The sequence below is a fragment of the Mus musculus genome, chromosome 1 (genome assembly GCF_000001635.26).
Source record: "Mus musculus strain C57BL/6J chromosome 1, GRCm38.p6 C57BL/6J".
NCBI lineage: Eukaryota > Metazoa > Chordata > Mammalia > Rodentia > Muridae > Mus > Mus musculus.
Genome location: NC_000067.6, coordinates 86,626,742 through 86,645,916, shown reverse-complemented (window position 1 = coordinate 86,645,916; position 19,175 = coordinate 86,626,742). Strand labels below are relative to the sequence as shown.

Genomic DNA, 19,175 nt, shown 5'->3' with positions numbered 1-19,175 from the left:
TAATTTTAAATGATTTGCTCATCTCTGTAGCTGCAGTGGCTAGGAAAGTGCCTGTCATGTAGTAGGTATTTGCGGTTGTTAAAGGGGAAAATGTACGCTGGAGAGGCGGCTCAGTGGCACAGGCTGCTCTTGCAGAGGCCCTAAGCTCAGTTCCCAGCATCCACAGGAGGTAGTTCACGATCACCTGTAGCTCTAGCTCCAGGAGATCAAAGATCCTCTACTGAAATCGGTGTGCACCTATAGACAGACACACATGCACATACGACATGCACACCCATACACACATATACACACACACACAAAGATAATAATTTCACAAAACTTAAATGTAATAAAATATCTTCTGTGCTATACCCAACAGCTTCCTTGCAGAAATGAGGAAGAGATATAATGCAGCCATTTTGTATCACCTTTGAATATCTAATACATGAATTTTGTCTTACCTTAAATTGATTTAATGTTCCCTTTAAAACAAGGCGGAAGAGTCCTGCAGCATAAAATTTCTTTCCCTGGGATGACAGCATGTCATATTTGCACTAGTAAGTGCTGATCTTGCCACATCCCATTTCCTTGACTGACTCCTACAAACTCCTTCCTTGCATAATCAAAAATAACACCTCACCTTCTTCTATCATGGAATTATTATAAAGATTAAATGGGATCACAGATGATGACAATTTACAACCTCTTATATAATACCATGCAAAACTACGTCCCCCTAAAGATTACATGTATGAATATGTTTTAGTTCGTCTTCTGTTGCTAAGTAGAGAATTAGTCCAGAATGGATGTCTCAACCAATGTAGTGATGCACAGATGTAATCCCAGCACTCGGGAAGCTGAGGCTGGAAGATCACCTCAAATTAAAGGCTAGCCTGGGCTACAGAGTGAGTGAGACCATGCCTCAAAAAAAAAAAAAAAAAAAGCCAAAGCAAAATAACAATAAAAACAAGAATTTCTAGCTCAGTGTTTCATTTGCCACTGCACTCAGGTAGTCAGCGCCTAATGGATATGTTTAGCCTCGCTTAGTATTTTTTCAACACTTATACAGATCAGTAGCTTCAATACTGGTTCTGTATTTTAATTTAATTATAAATCTTTAAGAAAAATATTGTTGTACCAGCATCTCTTCATCCAGATTCCAGTTTCACTGAACTGAAGTGGAAGCCAGGTGCTTTCTTAAAACAACAACACCACCCACCCAGCGTTAAGAACTTTGGGCCATTGCTTCTCAAGCTTGTAGTCCATATTTGAATCTCCTGGAGGTCTTCTGAGAAGGAAAGCAGGTCTGGGCAGAGAGTCTTCCCTGTCTGCATTTCTGGTTCCTGGGATCATTTGCCAGCAGAAGCAGCAACAGCAGCTTATTGAAAAGATACAAACTGGTCCCCATCTCAGACATATTTGATCAGAATCTGTACTTCCATGGACTCCTCGGTTGAATCCAATGCACATCAACAATAATTATGTGATGAATATCCTATTAAATACAATAAATTGGGTTGAAGAGATGGCTCAACAGTTAAGAGCACTGGCTGTTCGTCCAGAGATCCTGAGTTCAATTCCCAGCAACCTCATGGTGGCTCACAACCATCTGTAATGGGATCCAATGCCCTCTTCTGGTGTGTCTAAAGACAGCGACAGGGTACTCAGATACGTAAAATAAATCTTTAAAAATAATACAATAAACTGCAAGCAAGCTTCTTCTCAGGTTTAGCTACCATTATATTCCTGTAATCACTCTGATTTAACACCCTGAGTCAGATTTGTCAATATTTTATTCAAGAAACTTTCCCCAACCTTCAGCGAGATTGATCCATGCACTTGTCTTATGCTCACTTGTTGGGTGTCAGGGGATGACGCCTGGTTATTTCTCCATTCCTGAGCCAGTGTGTGTTTTCACTGTAAAATAAGTCACAAGATTTCATGGTTTGTTAGTCTTTAGTGAGTACTTTCCCTCATTATAGATACCGCTTCCCTATGTATTCCAAAGCCGAGTCACCAAGACATTTAAGCTGCTGGAAATAGTCTGTAACCAACCATTTCGCATAGTTTTAACTATTGTAGCTTTACGAGGGAGTTTAATGCTTTGGGCCAAGAGGTTTCGGTGACTCCACGGAGCACGCTGGAGCTTTTCTTTCTAATGTTCATGTTTCCCCCCAAGGGCACCCGGTAAATGTCAGGAGACAATGATGTCAGTTTGGAAAGGCTTCAGTGTATGCCACTCAGAGGACTGGCAGCTGCTTGCTGTGCAGGTATGCAGGCCTCTAATCTGTCAGACCTGAAACGCATTTACCTTCATAAATGCTTTTACCACATGGTGAGCAGTCCTGAAAAGGAGCCTGGGATTCTGGGATCAGCCCAGCCAAGAACACTCTGTCCCATCTTCTGTCTTAATAACGAACCGCTGACTGCCTGCTAAAAGATGCACAATTTATTTTAAATATATGAATAGGATGATTGTTTAAAAAGAGTTCCAGCTGGTTAAATTTAGGTTTTTGCAATAAAACTCTCCTCCGGCACATTCTCTGGCTTTAGGCCCTGGAGGGCTGCAGGTCCCGTCTGCTGAATCAGAGGCTGTGGTCTCCAGCATTCAGGTTTCCGGTGGTGGTTTTGACAGTCTAAGTTGGGGCGTCAGTAACAGTATTGGCCTCGAGAGGGCTTCCTGCATTACTGGAGCAGTCCACTTCTACACTTCTCTTGCCAGTTAAGGAAAGTTTTATTCAGTAAAATACTTTGAGCGAACCACTGGACAGAAAAGCAGGTGGCCTCTGTCCTTTACCACTGCCACACAGGACGTCTCCCTAACTTCTTTGAACGTGTTTATCAGTTCTTGAATGCCACCTGGCAGAACCTCAAGATGTCACAGCCAGCAGGTGTCAAAATAGGACCCTCCTGGACCACCTTCAACAGTTCTCAGATTCAGTTAACAAGCCTGGCCTGAAGGCGACCCGGCTCTTGCTTTTGTCTCTGTGTTCCCTTTGAAGTCTTGGACCCTTCCCCCCATCAACTTGTCTTCTGCCAGGAATCAACCAGGTCTTGGTAACCCAAAGAAGATGCTCAGAGGTGGTCTGCAGATGGTCCAGGGCATGTTGGAAAGATGTAAGAAGAAGGTAGGTCTGAACCATTCAAAAGCCAGGTGGATGGAATGGGGCAGGAGGGTGTTGGTGGAGTGAGGAGAGAAGCATGAACTCAAAGAATACCACGGAGTTGTGCCTCGCCTGCAGCTTGTGTTGGGGAAGAAGGTGTGACTGGTTAGTCGTCTTTATGAAGTTTAGAACTTTAATGGAGAGAAGGAATCAGAACAGAAATTTACGGGCTGGAGAGATGGCTCAGCAGTTAAGAGCACTGACTACTCTTCTAGAGGTCCTAAATCCAATTCCCAGTAGCCACATGGTGGCTCACAACCATCTGTAATGGGATCTGATGCTCTCTTCTGCTGTCCCAAAGGTACCAGGTCCTTTTTTTTTTTTTTTTTTTTTTCGTGACAGGGTTTCTCTGTGTAGCCCTGGCTGTCCTGGAACTCACTCTGTAGACCAGGCTGGCCTCGAACTCAGAAATCTGCCTGCCTCTGCCTCCCAAGTGCTGGGATTAAAGACATGTGTCACCACTGCTAGGTACCAGTCATTCTTGTGGTTTACATACATACATATATACATACATACATACATACATACATACATGTAAAAATATCACTCATACACATAAAATAAAAACTAATAAATCTAAGAGAATCTTTAAAAGGCGTGCCTGGAGTCGAAGGCTCGTCAGGGACCATGGAGGGAGGTGAGGCTGAAGAATGAACGGGCTGCAGGTGAAGGCCGAGCGCCTTCTCTGCAGAACTGAGGAGAGTGGGATTAATAAAGCAGGCTCTGGGGAGAGACGTGATTTAAGAGGCTTATTAGATAACAGTGTGCAGGATATCTGGAGCCGCATAAAGTCTCCTTGAGTTGATGTGAGGTTTTGTCCCAGTGAAACCATTATAAGTTGAAAAATCTGTTAGAGGCATTTAATGTACCTAACGTATGGAATATCCTATTCTCTAGTGGTGCTCAAAATGCTTCTATCAGTCCACAAATAGGCAAAATCACTGAATACAAAATCCACCTAGTAACAAAGTGTTGCCTATCTCGTGTAACTTACTGCACTGAAAGTGAAAACAGAATGCACACCTTACACAGCCTTATAGAACAAATGATAAGGTGGGTTTATGCAGACAGGGGCACAACAGTGTGAATACCTATCTGTACCTCTCACTGTGGCCATCCAGCGGAACTTAAGAAGAGCTCATGAGTTCCACTGTGTCCTACAGGGTGACAAAGGCAACAGTCTCCAAAGACAGGAATAGTTGCTACCACTCTCACAGGCTCGCCTGCTGGCTGGGGCTCCGTTTTAGTTCTTCAGCAAGTGTCTCTCATTCAGAGACCAGTGACTACTGAGGCGGGGTTGGGAGGAGGGGGTATTCTCCTCATAGAGAATAGGAGAGCTGAGGTGCAGAGGTAGCAGCACATACATACGTGGAGTGATAAACAAGCATGTGGGACACTGTTGTTTCTGCCTTAATTCTATGGGGGCGAATCATATGGCCTGGGATCCACAGAGCAGCTACACTCACCTACTCCAGGGAAGGGCACTTCTGCCACGCAGGTCCTGACTATAAGGTTAGAAGCCATCATTCGATTACCACAAAACCTAACAACTTCAGTCTATAGTTTGAAAGTGGCAAAGTAGTGTGATATGCTTCTATTCTATTAGCCAGGACTGTGTGACACACGGAGTTTTTAGCTAGCTGGCCATGTTAGTAAGAATCAAAATACAGGGCCAGCAACACGGGTCAGTGGGTAAAGGCACTTGCCATCAAGCTCTCTGAGTTCAGCACCTCAGATTCCCATAATGGAAGCAGAAAACACACTTCCTCTCATAAGTTGTCCTCTGGCCCCCACAAGCACGCCATGACATATATGCATGTGCATTACATGAGAGAGAGAGAAAGAGAGAACATGCATGTGCAAAAACACTTAATATAACTAAAAGTATGTTTAATCAGAATACAAAGAGAATTCTGTGGCCTTTCCATTATTTCACAATCTTGCATCTGGGTTCTATTAGTGGAGCAGACACTATTTTGAAATGATAATGGTCTTCAGATATCCAGTTCACTGTCAGAGCTGTGGACCTGGACAGCTCTCCATAGGTCAGCAGTCTCCAGCCACAAACAAGACCCTGCGAGCAGCTGAACAGAGAGGAAGACTATTTGGACGTTCAGAGGCTGACGGGAAGGGACGTGGGTCAAGGTGAAGAACGGGGTAGGGCCGCATAATACTCTAACCCTTTCCCTTTGTATCCTGTCTCTCTATTCTTTGTGTTTCAGAGTCCCAGGACAGCCTGATACATAGAATTCAGATCCTGGGACCCAAGCAGTGCTGAGGGTCCACGATGGGCTCTGGAGTTCCTTCTGACTCATTCAGCAAAGAAGCCAGACTTCTTGATCTACTGCTTGCCAAATTGAGGCTTCTTTCAATATGGAGAAAGGAAAATTCCCCCCAAAGATTTCAAGAACTCTTTTAAAAAGGGAATGACTATCTAATGGCCATAGACCGAGTAGTGCCCATGACAAATGGGCAGAACACTGTCCTAGATAGCTTTACTGTCAACTTGACCCAGCCTAGAGTCACCTGAGAAAGAAATCTCAGTAGAGATTACCCAAATCAGACTGGCCTTTCCACATTCTATGGGGGATTGTCTTGATTGTTAACTGATATAGGAGGGCCTAGCCCACTGTGGGTGGCACCATTCCCTGGACAGGGGTTCTGGTATGCACAAGAAGGCTAACTAAGCATGAGCCCAGGAGAAAGCCAGAAGGATCATTATCCATGGTTTCTGCTTTAAGTTCCTGCTTGAGCTCATTCATGTCCTGACTTCCTTCAATGATGACATTTCTAAAGACTGTGGGACTTTAAAAGTTGTAATGTGCCAGGCGTGGTGTCGCACGCCTTTAATACCAGCATTCGGGAGGCAGAGGCAGGCAGATTTCTGAGTTTGAGGCCAGCCTGGTCTACAAAGTGAGTTCCAGGACAGCCAGGGCTATACAGAGAAACCCTGTCTTGAAAAAAAACAAAAAACAAACAAGCAAACAAGAAAGTTGTATTATGTTTTATATTATGATATTTACATGAGCCCTTAGGGACAGTGAATTGAAAGATTATAGTTTTGTATGGTGTTTTCTGTTTGGTTGGTTGGTTGGTTGGTTGGTTTTTGTTTGGTTTGGGTTGGGTTTGGGGCTTTTTTGTTTTTGTTTGTTTGTATATTTTTTGCTAATCTTTGAGAATTTCATTCAGTATATTTTATCCTAATCTTGCCCCTCCTTCAATTCCTCTGAGATTCTCCCTGCCTCCCTACATACCCAATTTCATGTCCTCCATTGAAAAATAAATAAATAAATAAAACAGGAAAATGAAAAAATAGCCACTAAAAACCATGGAGTGTGATTTGTATTAGCCATCTGCTCCTGAGCGTGGGCCTGTACTGGGGGGTGGTTGATATACCCAGTATCACTCCACTGAAGAACATTGATTTTCTTCTTCCAGAAGGTGTCACTTGTGAATAGCTTCTTGGCTAAGAACAATAAATAGATCAATGTCCCTGACCTGACTTCCCTCAATGATGGACTGAAAGCTACAAGTTGAAATAAAACCTTTCCTCTCTTACACTATTTATACTCCAAGTGTTAGATCACAGCAACGGAGATGAAACCAGGACAATCACTGAAATAAGTGCAGTAGAGGAGACAACAATTCACAGGCTCACTTGGCTCCATGGTGCTTGTAGGGAGACGAAGACCCAAAGTGATGTAGCAACAGGAACATCTGCAAGACCATGACAATCCTATCCATGCCTTTCCCTGGAATGGCCAAAATTGCTAACATTTTTTGGGTTTGTTTGGGGGTTGTCTGTCTGTTTGTCTGTTTGTCTGTTTGGGGATTTTTGATATAGGGTTTCTCCAGAGGATGAATGACTTCATGGATAGACCATCTTAATACATGCACCATTTCTTAAATGAATGTAACCTGTTCCCTGTGGGCTGAGAATGATGACAATCACTCAAGTCAAATAGCTTTCAAGTCAGTCATAGCAGGAAATCTGTATCCAAAAATCATGCCTACAATTCATTCCTTGGTGCAGCAGAACTGTCAGCTCTTAGCTTATATACTATGGAAGTAAAATCCTTTGGTGATGTGAGGGACATTCAAGTACAGCCTTATTACAATGAACTCCAATGTCCAAAAACTATTCTTATTTTGTGTTTGTACTACAGTAAGAGCCAAGATTTTAAGCTCGACTAAAAACAAACAAACAAACAAACAGATAGGGTTTCTCTGTGTAGCCCTGCCTGTTCTGGAACTCACTCTATAGACCAGGCTAGCCTCAAACTCAGAGATCCGCCTGCCTCTGCCTCCTAAGTGCTGGAATTAAAGATGTGCACCACCACTGGCATCAAGGTGTTAAAGTGTTTAATCCAAAATGTCGTGCAAATTCTCTCCTGTCTTTTATATTACATTATAAATAAGATGTATTTATCCAGCAATTACCACATGCCAAGTACTACTCCAAAACTTAATCATCTCACTTACTCCTGGCAGAACTCACATTAGGTGGTTCCTCGGAAGGTTTGGCTTTGTTCTTTGGCAGGGTCCTGCTTGTTACGTGTGTTTTGTGGGGGGTTGGGTGGTGGGTTTTGATTGTTTTGAGGCAGAATTTCACCCTGCAACCCAAGCTGGCCCTGAACTTGCAGTAGGTCTCCCATCCCTGTTTTCCAGTGCTGGTATGATAGGCATGACCTACCATGCCTAGCTGTGAAGTTTTACTATCCTTAACACCATCTTCCAGGGACAGGACCGAGATCACACGCATGCAAGAATTAGAACTCAAATCAGGTTATCTTGGTTGGGATTCCAAACTTTGGTCCTTTTTCAAGACTTTCTCTAGGGACTCAGGACAAATACTTGGGGAGTCTTAAACAAGAGAAAGTGGGGCTGTTTTTCAGGTGTTTGGAGCAGGAAGTAACAGTGAGAAGGAAGGGGACGAAGATACGAAAAGAAGATGCTTTTCTAAACACAGAGTAGAATGAAGAAGCAGCAGAGTCTTCCAGCCCCTGAGGGTGCTCTGCTCTGTGAGCTATGCAGAGTTTGAGTCGAAGCTAAGGTCATTGCGGTCCTACTGTAGCTCCTACCTGGCTAGGCAGGGCCTCACATATCCTGTCGGTTCTGGGACGGTTTGTAATCCATTCCAGACTCATCTCTCACATGGACTGGCCCGAGTGTGGGGCCAGGTGTGGGGCTCGAGCACAGCTGGCTCCCATTTGAGGGGCCTTCCTTCCACCAGCCATTTTATGATGACCTCACCTCACTCCCTTAACTTCCTCACATGCAATTCACAGCCTGTTTCACAGATCCAGGTGAAAATGTATGGGGTTCACTCCTTGTACCACCCTGCCATGTCAGGGCTTTTGCTGGTTTCCAGGATTGATAACTGTTCTGTGAGGGCTTTAGAAAGGTGTCGACTATGAGGGTAATCAAAAAATATTTTCTTCTTTCCATGATTCTGGCTACATTTGGTTTTAGCTAAAGAATTCCTTTCCACCCTCCTGGACCGACCTCCCACAGCTATCTTTGAAAAGCCAGCATATTACATGGGACTGAGAACTAAGTCTCGGCTTTGGAATAACAGATCTGATTGAAACTTGCCTCTGACACTTAACAGCCTTATGACTTTGGGAAAATTAGGGGACAGAACTGAACACTGTATTCTCCAGGAGCAGCAGGGTGTCCTAATCTATGGGAAGGGCCCACACCCTCCATCCTTTCTCAAAGAGGCAGCCTCTTTCCCAGTTTCTGTGTTCTGTTCTACCCTTCCACAGCAGCTAATCTCTGAAAGCCTCTTATGAAAGGAAAATGGAAAGTAGCCAAACCAATCATATTCTCTGAAGATTCCAAATACGGCAAAATAGGGAGTGAATAGCATTGGACCGGGTCCAGTGGAGCCTGGGATGAAGTCTCCAGCTCATCTTTGGTTTTCGTTTGGTTATTGGTTTGGGGTTGTTGTTGTTGTTGTTGTTGTTGTTGTTGTTGTTGCTTTGAGCTGAGTCCCACTCTGCAGCTATGGCTGTCCTGGAACTCAGGATCTTGAATGCTAGAATTAAAGACAAGCACTACCACCGTCTGGCTCCCAGCCCATCTCAGAACAATGACTGGATATCTGGTCCTAGGGCTGCCTTGAATCCAAAGCTCATCCTCAAAAAATGGATATTCTTTTCCAACAGCAAACATGGGGAGGACTGGATTTGTTTCAGTTTACAGCTTGTAGTCTTCTAGGAAAGTCAGAACAGGAAGTCAAGCAAGGCAGGAACCTGGTGGCAGGAAGGCAGGAACGGATGCAGCACCGGCTTTTCTTTCAGAGCAAAACAAAAAGGCCCCCCAGGGATCTGTGTGGAGGAGTGCTGCTTACATACTACTCCCCTGGCTTGCTCAGCCTGCTTTCTTATGCCATCCAGGACCCTCCACTTAAAGGTGGCACTACTCCCTGTGGAGTGTGGTGGGGTGGCCTCACCCGTATCACCCACAATTCAGAATATGCACCATAGCCTTGTCCATTGTCAGTTTAGTGAGGGCATTTTCTCAGTTGATGTTCCTCTTCTTTTTTTTTTTCTTTAAATATTTTTTATTACGTATTTTCCTCAATTACATTTCCAATGCTATCCCAAAAGTCCCCCATACCCACCCCCACTCCCCTACCCACCCATTCCCACTTTTTGGCCCTGGCGTTCCCCTGTACTGGGGCATATAAAGTTTGCATGTCCAATGGGCCTCTCTTTCCAGTGATGGCCGACTAGGCCATCTTCTGATACATATGCAGCTAGAGTCAAGAGCTCCGGGGTACTGGTTAGTTCATATTGTTGTTCCACCTACAGGGTTGCAGATCTCTTTAGCTCCTTGGATACTTTCTCTAGCTCCTCCATTGAGGGCCCTGTGATCCATCCAATAGCTGACTGTGAGCATCCACTTATGTGTTTGCTAGGCCCCGGCCTAGTCTCACAAGAGACAGCTATATCAGGGTCCTTTCAGCAAACGCTTGCTAGTGTATGCAATGGTGTCATGATGTTCCTCTTCTAAAATGACTCTCGCTTGTGTCAAGTTGACAAAATTAATTAATTAATTAAACATTTTTTTTAAAAGCCAGCCAGTACAGGAGTCATTTATTTTTTCAAAAGGCCACCTGCGCCGGGGCCTAGCAAACACAGAAGTGGATGATCACAGTCAACTATTGGATGGATCACAGGGTCCCCAATGGAGGAGCTAGAGAAATTACCCAAGGAGCTAAAGGGAACTGCAACCCTGTAGGTGGAACAACAATATGAACTAACCAGTACCCCGGAGCTCTTGTCTCTAGCTGCATATGTATCAAAAGATGGCCTAGTCAGCCATCACTGCAAAGAGAGGCCCATTGGACTTGCAAACTTCATATGTCCCAGTACAGGGGAACCCCAGGGCCAAAAAGGGGGAGTGGGTGGGTAGGAGATTGGGGGGGTGGGTATGGGGGACTTTGGGGATAGCATTGAAAATGTAAACGAGGAAAATACCTAATAAAGAAATAAATTAAAAAAAAAAAAAAGGCCACCTGCTTTTCCATCTGTGCCCTTTCTCTTCCCTTTTCCCTTTACGTTGAGTACATAGACTTCACTGTCTAAGAGCACTCACCTATGCGACCCATTTGTGTGTTCAGGGTCCACCTGTTAATAATCACTTGCTTGTCTTTCTGTCATTAATCCATATCTTGCCAATCTAAATCCCAAAGAGAAGCTACAAGGGTAGAAGGGAAAGGATTTTTTTCCTCCCCTAGAGTCACAAGTTCTTTTTCTCTTCAAGAACCATCTTCCTCTGAGTGTTGTTGGACTTCATTTCCCAGCTTCCTTTGCTGTTAGGTGCAGCCATGTGATTAAATTCCAGCCAATGGAATATGAGCAATGTACTATGCATGGCTCTTGAAAAATTCCGTGCTCTGTGTGTGTGTGTGTGTGTGTGTGTGTGTGTGTGTGTGTGTGATGTCCGTTTGTCTGAGAGCTTTGAAATTCACACCGATTATATTTGTGATAAATATGTCCTTTCTTAAAGCTGCCCAGGATATTTTGATTTTGCAAAGTACTGGAAGTTGACACCAAGCGCTAAGTTCATGCAGAGAAAAAGCATCAGTCGCTATACCAGCTTACCATACAAGGCGCCATACTGCATCCCCAGTGGGGTTCTAATACCAAGTCGACAAGTTCTAGCACCAGGAAGTTCCTTCCTCCCATCTGAAAGCATAACACTAACAAGGTCTTCAAACCCACAGTGGGAGTGAGCTAACAAGTTTGTCTCTCTGGCTGTTACTACTCTATACCTAGCCTCACAGCAGGATGCCTGTGGCCCTTTTTGATGCTGCCTCTGCTGGAGCACACTCAAGAATTCTTTTAGACTCCTAGGATTCTCTTGTCTCCGGTCACCTCTATGACTGTCCCAAACCCCACATCACCAAGGTGGCCATGCACCAGAACACGTTAGCTTCAGCCAGGCACAACATAGTCCTTTCAACCAAGAGACTTTGGCCAGGGCCTTCTGGATGACTCTGCTGGTCTCCTGGCCCTGGACTCAGGGAGAAGAGGCTGTGGGTCTCCATTGTTTTTTTCCAGGGGGCTGTGAGCTACTTGCTCCAGATCTCTGCTCACCAGGGAGGCTAGCACCTGCTATGCCTGGTCCACACTGACCCTCATCTGGAGAAAAGGAGCTGGCCTTCCTTCTACAGTAAAACAAAGAGGCCACCCAGGGACTCTATGCAGAGCTCAGATCTGCTCCAAGATGTCCTGCTGGCTTGCTCAAAAGAGCAGCTGGGCGCTTTTTCTTCTCTATTAAAAACAATCACTGCAGATTACATTGACTTGAGAGGAATAGATGATGAGCCCCTGGGAAGATATTAATTTCCATTTTGTTACAAAAACATACAAGCAGACTGCTGAGAATCCAGTCCTCTCATTTGCTTGTAAAACATATTTTGCATTAGTGCATTCCTTCTTCTAGAGTGTATTAATTTGCATTTGCTCCTTTTTAGAATTTAGCTAATGGCTTATTAATTTTTTTTTCACTGCCTAGGAGGGAGTTTTCCCTTCTAATGAGCATAATATTAAACCCTACAAGCAGTCAACCCCCAAACACCCTGTGGGTCCAGCCCAAGCAGTGAGTCCACGCTGGTCACCTATAGCCCAGTGCTCTTCTGGCCTGAGAGCAAACAAAACCACGGGCTTGCCTTTTTCTCCATCAGCACAGAATTGTAAAAGGAATTTGACTAAATACTAGAGAGGGGGAAAAAAAAAATCAAGTCAGTGTGGTAATAAAGGACTTGAAAGCTCCCCTGTGAGACTTATTGGGAGGTTTTGCTGTTCTTCCCAAGCTCGGCCCTGCCTTCTCCATCGCTGGGGTGCTGGGGTGCGTTCCTGGGTTTGAGCATTCTATTCTCTCTCCAAATATGACTGAGAAACTGACTGGGACAAAAACTTCAGTCTGAAGTCCACGCCAGTGGGTGGCCACAGGGTCAACAGAAGCCCCATTCTCCAAAGCCATCTGCCCCCAGATATACAAAAGGAAGAACCTGGATGCCTGGCAGACCCTGTCCTCCCACCCCTGTCCCATACTGCCCCGCTCTGCACAAAGGTCACTTCCTCCAGGTGCCTATGATTAAGTTTATCAACTCTCTCTTCCTCCATTTTGTTTAAATTTATTACTTCCTTTTTCTCCTTTCTCTTGGTTTGCAGCTTAAAGGGAACAAGGTTCACCAGGCATGGGCTTGATTTATGGTTTCTCTTTTTTTCCCTCCTTAATGTAAGCCCTGGGAGCAATGAATCTCCTCTAAGTACTGCACTGGCAGCATCCCAGAAGCAGAGATGTGTCACTTTCATGGTTGTGTTCTTAAAATATTCTGTGCAGTCCCGAATGTCTTCCCTAATGAAAGGTTTATTTAAGAAAGGATCCGCTCCGCCCAGTGCAATGAGAAACAGCTGAAGACAAGTCAGGGCCAGAGGAGCAGGAAGGAGATTCCATTTGCTGAGACCAATCTCACTCCGTGAAATGAAAACTTCTTGAGGTAAGCAAGGTGGCACACTCACGTGACCACATTCATTCACAAGGCTGAGGCAGGTGGAGCCTAACTTTGAGGCCAACCAGGGCAACACGGTGAGACATCTCAAGAAAAATAATAATTAAAGTGAATGGACATGTGACAAACATTGATAAATCGGTTGCTTTCCTCTTAGGAGTTCTGAGGAAAATATAAGAAAGGTAGCTCAGTCAGTGCTGGCAGAGCATGAGAAAGCCTGCTTCCCATTCCCAGAACCAAATAAACGGGACAAAATGGCACATACCCACAACCCCAGCACTCAGAAGACTGGGGGATATCAGAAGTTCAAAGTCACCCTCCTATACACGAGACCAGCCTCGGTTACGTGGGACCCTGATTCAAACAAACAAAATCAATGAACTTTTAAGGAAAGTTGTCTAAATAATTCTGAAGTGCATCTGTAAAAACACAATGAGTTGTAATCCACCCTCCTCCTGAGGTCAGGGTATGGGTGCCTGGGAAGAAGGCAGGTAGGGGACAGCCACCACCCAAAGCCTTGTGTTTTCTGAGATGTGACTACAGTCTATTCCAGTCATTCAGGAAGGACTTGCTAGATATGCAGCCTGTAGAAACTACGGCCAGAGCAGCAAAAAGGACAAAGAATCTTCCTCCAGGATAGGAAAGGCAAGTCTTAGACAAATGAACACGTGTGAGTACCAGAGAATACTGTAGGGAGGACTGAAGCACCCTGTAGGAAGGACTAAAGCACCCTGGCAGAACAGAGGAGGGTGCTCCCTGCAGAGACCTAGGTGACAGAGATCACTCAGTCTGGGGAGTGTGGGGTCATTACTGTGAAGGTCAAGAAGAAAGGAGACAGTCAGGGCTGTGCCACACACTAAACACCACCCCCACGCCTGTGCAGATGATCCTCGGGCCTCGGTGACCAGTGAGTCCAGTTGAGTCCAGACAGGCAAGTGACTTTGTGGAAGAATCTAGAAAAACACAGGACTGCATGGAGGGAGCTCTTGAGGAAAGAACGGAGCCCTGTGAGGCAGTGGGGAGCTGGGCTCTAAGGAGCTTGGGTCCAAGGCTGAAAATAAGAGTGGGTGTGCTGAGAAGGGGGATGGGCAAGAGGGGACAGAAAGGAGGCAGATGGGACCGTCCACAGACAGGGATGAGGGACAGAGAAGAGGCAGACGGGACCGTCCACAGTCAGGAATGGACTTTCTGTGAACATCCATCTTTCTCAGACAGTTACCAAATGTCCAACTAAGCAGACTTAGCCAGGACACTGGTTTCCCAAACACCATTTTAGGGAATATCTTTTAAAACACTGTATATTCTTCAACTCTCACTCTGAAAGGTCACTTGAGCCTTCTTCTGACATACTCTTTATGTAACAGTGTTCCAAACATGTAAGGTCTCAAAGAAGAGCCTTTCAGCTGACACAAATTTCTCTTGAGTCCTTTCAAAAGTCATTTTCAGTTTTGCCAACACTTAGAATTTTTCAGATTCTTTTCCAGTTTCTCTGAATGAGCAGCCTGATGGTTTTAGCAAATGTGCAGATGCGCCAGACTCCAGCTCCTGCTAGGACGGAGCTGACGGGCAACATGTAGTTTATGGAATGGTTTTAAAAGAATCTAAAAGCACTTTTGGTTTTGTCTTCGGATGATATTTCAATGGATGCTCACTTTGCCTCTGTTCCACAGCTGGATGGAAGAGAAGAAATGGGATGCAGATCAAGTAGCCCAGAGCACAGAGCTGCAGAAGTGAGTCTGGGGTTCTACTGTTGGCAAGAATGAAGAGGACACTAGGCATTGGGGTCTGTGCACAAGGCTGCCAGGAACAAGTAGAAGTCAGCCCAGGCCCACAAAGAGCAGCGCTGGGGCAGGAGAGATAGCTCAGAGGTTAAACGTGGGACTCACATGGTGGAAGGAGAGAAATAAGTCACAAAGTTGTCCTCTGACCTCTGGCATGTATACACACACCCACACACACACACACACACACACACACACACACACACACACACACACTCAAGTAGGAGGCTAGAGAGATGACTCAGCAGTTAAGAGCATGTACTGCTGTTGCAGAGGACTTGAGTTCAGTTCTCAAAACCCACATCAGACAGTTGACAACTGTTTATAACTCTAGCTCCAGGGGATCTGACACTTACGTGTATATGCCCACAGGTAGATGCACGCATGTACACATAACTAAAAATAATAAAAATGGAGCTCTAAAGTATTCACAAATAAATGTTAGGAAAAAACCACAAGAGCTGCCGGGCATGGTGGCGGACGCCTTTAATCCCAGCCCTTGGGAGACAGAGGCAGGTGGATTTCTGAGTTCGAGGCCAGCCTGGTCTACAAAGTGAGTTGCAGGACAGCCAAGGCTACACAGAGAAACCCTGTCTCGAAAAAAACCAAACCAAACCAAACCAAAACAAAACAAAAACACAAAAGAAGAAAATAGAGTTGCCCTGGAGACACACACACACACACCTCAGGCAGAGCCAGGAGGAGGGACAGAGCCCCAGGCCGTCAAATCCAGGCAGCTCCCCTGTCACAGCATCAATGTCCTCACAACGAACTTCACATGAGCCTTTCTTTCTCAAGACCATGTTGAAGCCAAGAACTCCACGACATGCAGTTAATTTGTTTGTTTGTCTACCAGCTCCAGCAATGGTATGTTGACACTAACTGGGCACTGAGTGTTTCCCATGCTCACAGTTATTTCCTTAAGAAAAATTTGTAGGAACTGGTAATCCAGAGTAAAAGCACCATGTCAAAATGGCTCCCATCTCTGAGGAATAGGAGTTTCTGGACAGATCCTGGGAACGTCTGAGGGGCCAAGGCTCTTCCCTCCATGCTCAGGAGGCATTGCTCCTTCCGTCCCCCCAGGTCAGTGCATTCATCTGTTTTCATCACAGTGTCAATGCAAAAAATGCAGCTCTGGCCCCTGTGATGGTACAGCCTTTAATCCCAGCTCAGAGGCAGAGGCAGTAGAATTCCACCCCGCAGACATCCAAGTTCCCTGTCAGCAGCCTTGTAGATGGTTCGAGGTCGATATCCCTTTTTTCTCTGAGAGCCTCACTTAACTTTTTTTTTTTTTTTTAAATCTTGACACAGCCTAATTTTATAAAGAAAAAATATTTATTCAGCTAATAGTTGTAGATTCTGGAAATCCAAACATCAGGGTTTTTTTTTTTCCAAGAAGTCCCACCCCACACCCCACATCACCTCTGAATACAACAAAACAAGATAGCAGACATATTTGGGTCCTAGTGCCCTTCTCCTCAGTGATCACGGAACTCTCACTAGACTCCCTCCCTCCCTCCCTCCCTTCCTTCCTTCCTTCCTTTCTCTCTCTTTCTTTCTCTCTCTCTCTCTCTTGTTTCTTTCTCTCTCTCTCCCTCCCTCCCTCCCATTCTTTCTTTCTTTCTTTCTTCCTTCCTTTCTTTCTTTCTTTCTTCCTTTCTCTCTTTCTTTCTCTCTCTCTCTCTTCTTTCTCTCTCTCTCTCTCTCCTTCCCTCCCTCCCTCCTTTCCTTCCTTCTTTCCTTCTTTCATGTTTTTAACCTTTTTTTTTTTTTGGTTTTTTGGTTTTCTTTTTTTTTTAAGACAGGGTTTCTCTGTGTAGCCCTGATATCCTTGAACTCACTCTGTAGACCAGGCTGGCCTTGAACTCAGAAATTCACCTGCCTCTGCCTCCCAAGTGCTGGAATTAAAGGCGTGTGCCACCACGCCCAGCTTAACCTTTATTTTTATTTTATGTGTATGCATGTTTGGCCTGCTCATATGTCTCTGCAGTGCCTTCAGAGGACCTGCAGTCTTCAGGCACCACATGGGTGCTAGGAATGAGATCTGGGTCCTCTGGAAGAGCAGTCCATGCTTTTAACTGCTGAGCCATCCCTCCAACACCTGAACTACATTCCTTAAAGGCTCCACTCTGCCTCTATATTGCCATTCTAAGGACCTATCCCCAACACATGAGCCCTGGGCACAGTAGCAGCCATGTGATGCTGAAGTTCTCAAAGATGCTGCAGCTCGAAGACGAATGCTGAATAACACCGATTATGGAGAGTGTTTAATAGTGGCCACTCCTCTGTGATTTCTCCTTTGACAGCCCTCATGCCCTCTGCCCAGCAACCTAAGTTCTAGAGAACGGCTGCACCTAAACGGTTAAGGTGTTAACTACTAAGTAATCATTCTCTAGATTTACAGAACCCAAAACATCAGCACCCACTGATGACGCCAGGATGTGAGTCCTTCAGTTGTATGAGTCAACTAACACAGAACACAGACATTGCTCAAAGGTTTAACTTGAAGTAGTTTGGCAATCTGAAGAACTATGGGAACTACCTACCCCTGAGGTCAAGGTTAACTGGAAACAGCTGGCTGAATGACACAACTCCACCCAGCAAGAGCTCTCTATGTCCAATGCTCCCTGCACCTCCTCCCCTCACTATAAAAACCCTTTCATAGATGGATGTCTTAAGATGTTCTGTGGAGTGGAGCAGATGCACTAACTCCTCCACCTTCCCAGGATACCAGCCCTTGAATAAACCTGGTTATCTTTCTACCACCTCTCATCTTGACTTTTGAGCAAACACTTAGGTCCATCAATAACAGAACATTGCAGGCCCAAAGCCAAAATGGTCTTAGCGTCATAACTGTGATTATCTGCTTCTGCCTCTGGAGCTGGCCTGCCACCCTTGTGACTACTACACAAACCTTGCAGAATATATCACCAAGCGTCACAGACCTCTGCTAACCTCTCAGGAGGCATCACTGAGCTAGCCTTTGCCAACTCCAAAGCAACAAAGTGCCATTGGAACTCCATAAGATCCCCACCTACCACCTACAATTAGAAGCCTCAGGTGGGAGGTGCTTAAGTTTGAGGCTAGCTTGGGCTATATAGCCTGACCCTATCTCAAGAAATAAAGAAGAGGAAAGGGAGGGGAGGGGGGGAATGAAGAAATTGAGGGAGGTTGGGGACAGGAGGAGATGGGGAGGGTGAGAGAGGAGAAGAAGAGAGATTTAGCTGGTTTGCTCTGGTCCACCTACCTGACACCCACCAGTGTTTCTGGTAAATGAATCGGTTTATGACCTTTGTACGGTGGCTATAAAAGTTCCCATAACCTCTTTCCTCACAGAACACGTCCTTCATGCTGGACCCACCAAAGAGAACACAGCTGCCCCCACCCCCACCCCACCCCCATGCCTCTTCTCCCCGGGACCTCACCACCTCACAGAAAAGGAGGCTCAGGAATGGCGCACCTGCATGGACTCTGCCACAACATATCGTCTGTTCTTCTGGCTCATTCCAATTCCAAAGAGAATCATTTCAGTCCCTCTAGCTCATCCAGCTCATTCCAATTCCAAAGAGAATCATTTACAAGATATTATCTCTCTCTGGGGCTCATTCAAATTTCCAGAGAATCATTTACAAGCTAATTTCTGCCTCCTGAGTCTATTCATCTTCCCTAAAATCATTTACTATCCCTCGAAATTACCTACGCTCCCCATCTTCCTCTGCCGTATGAAGAAAGGTATTTAGCCCTACTTGATTATGCGGGGCACCCACTGTCCTGTGATTTTCCCCTAGTGAGTTAAACACATTTGCATGACTTTTCTCCTGTTACTTTGTCTACTTTCAGTTCATATTAGCAGACCCTCTGAGGGACAGTAAATGGGAGACATTCAATAACTTACCTGTTTGATTTTTTTTTTTTAGACAGGGTCTTACTATATAGCATTGGCTAAAACTCAAAGATCCATCCACTTGCCTCTGCCTCCTGAGTGCTGGGACTAAAGATGTACACTACCAAGCCCGCCTGGTTTGATGATTCTGCCATCTCCTTTGGCACCAAAGAGGGGCAGGTGTCTGTGCTACAGGCTTGGTCAACAGGATACAGCTCCCCCAGGGAAGCTGAGGTTCTCTGAAGAAAGAAATTTTTTCATTTATTGACATATTTAAATTTTGTGGGTGTGTATGCAGTGGTGTGTATATGCAGTGGTGTGTGTGAACGCAGAGA

The 19,175-nt window shown here is 45.2% G+C and overlaps 1 long non-coding RNA gene across 1 annotated transcript; it reads right to left on the bottom strand.

Moving 5' to 3' along the window:
* Nucleotides 1–1,673: 1,673 nt before the first annotated feature.
* Gm41908 lies at nucleotides 1,674–18,849 on the bottom strand. The gene is made up of 3 exons (XR_878337.1): nucleotides 18,418–18,849; nucleotides 2,294–2,415; nucleotides 1,674–1,899 (listed from the first exon to the last, which is right to left on the bottom strand). It is a non-coding gene; the product is annotated as a predicted gene, 41908 (long non-coding RNA).
* Nucleotides 18,850–19,175: the final 326 nt, after the last annotated feature.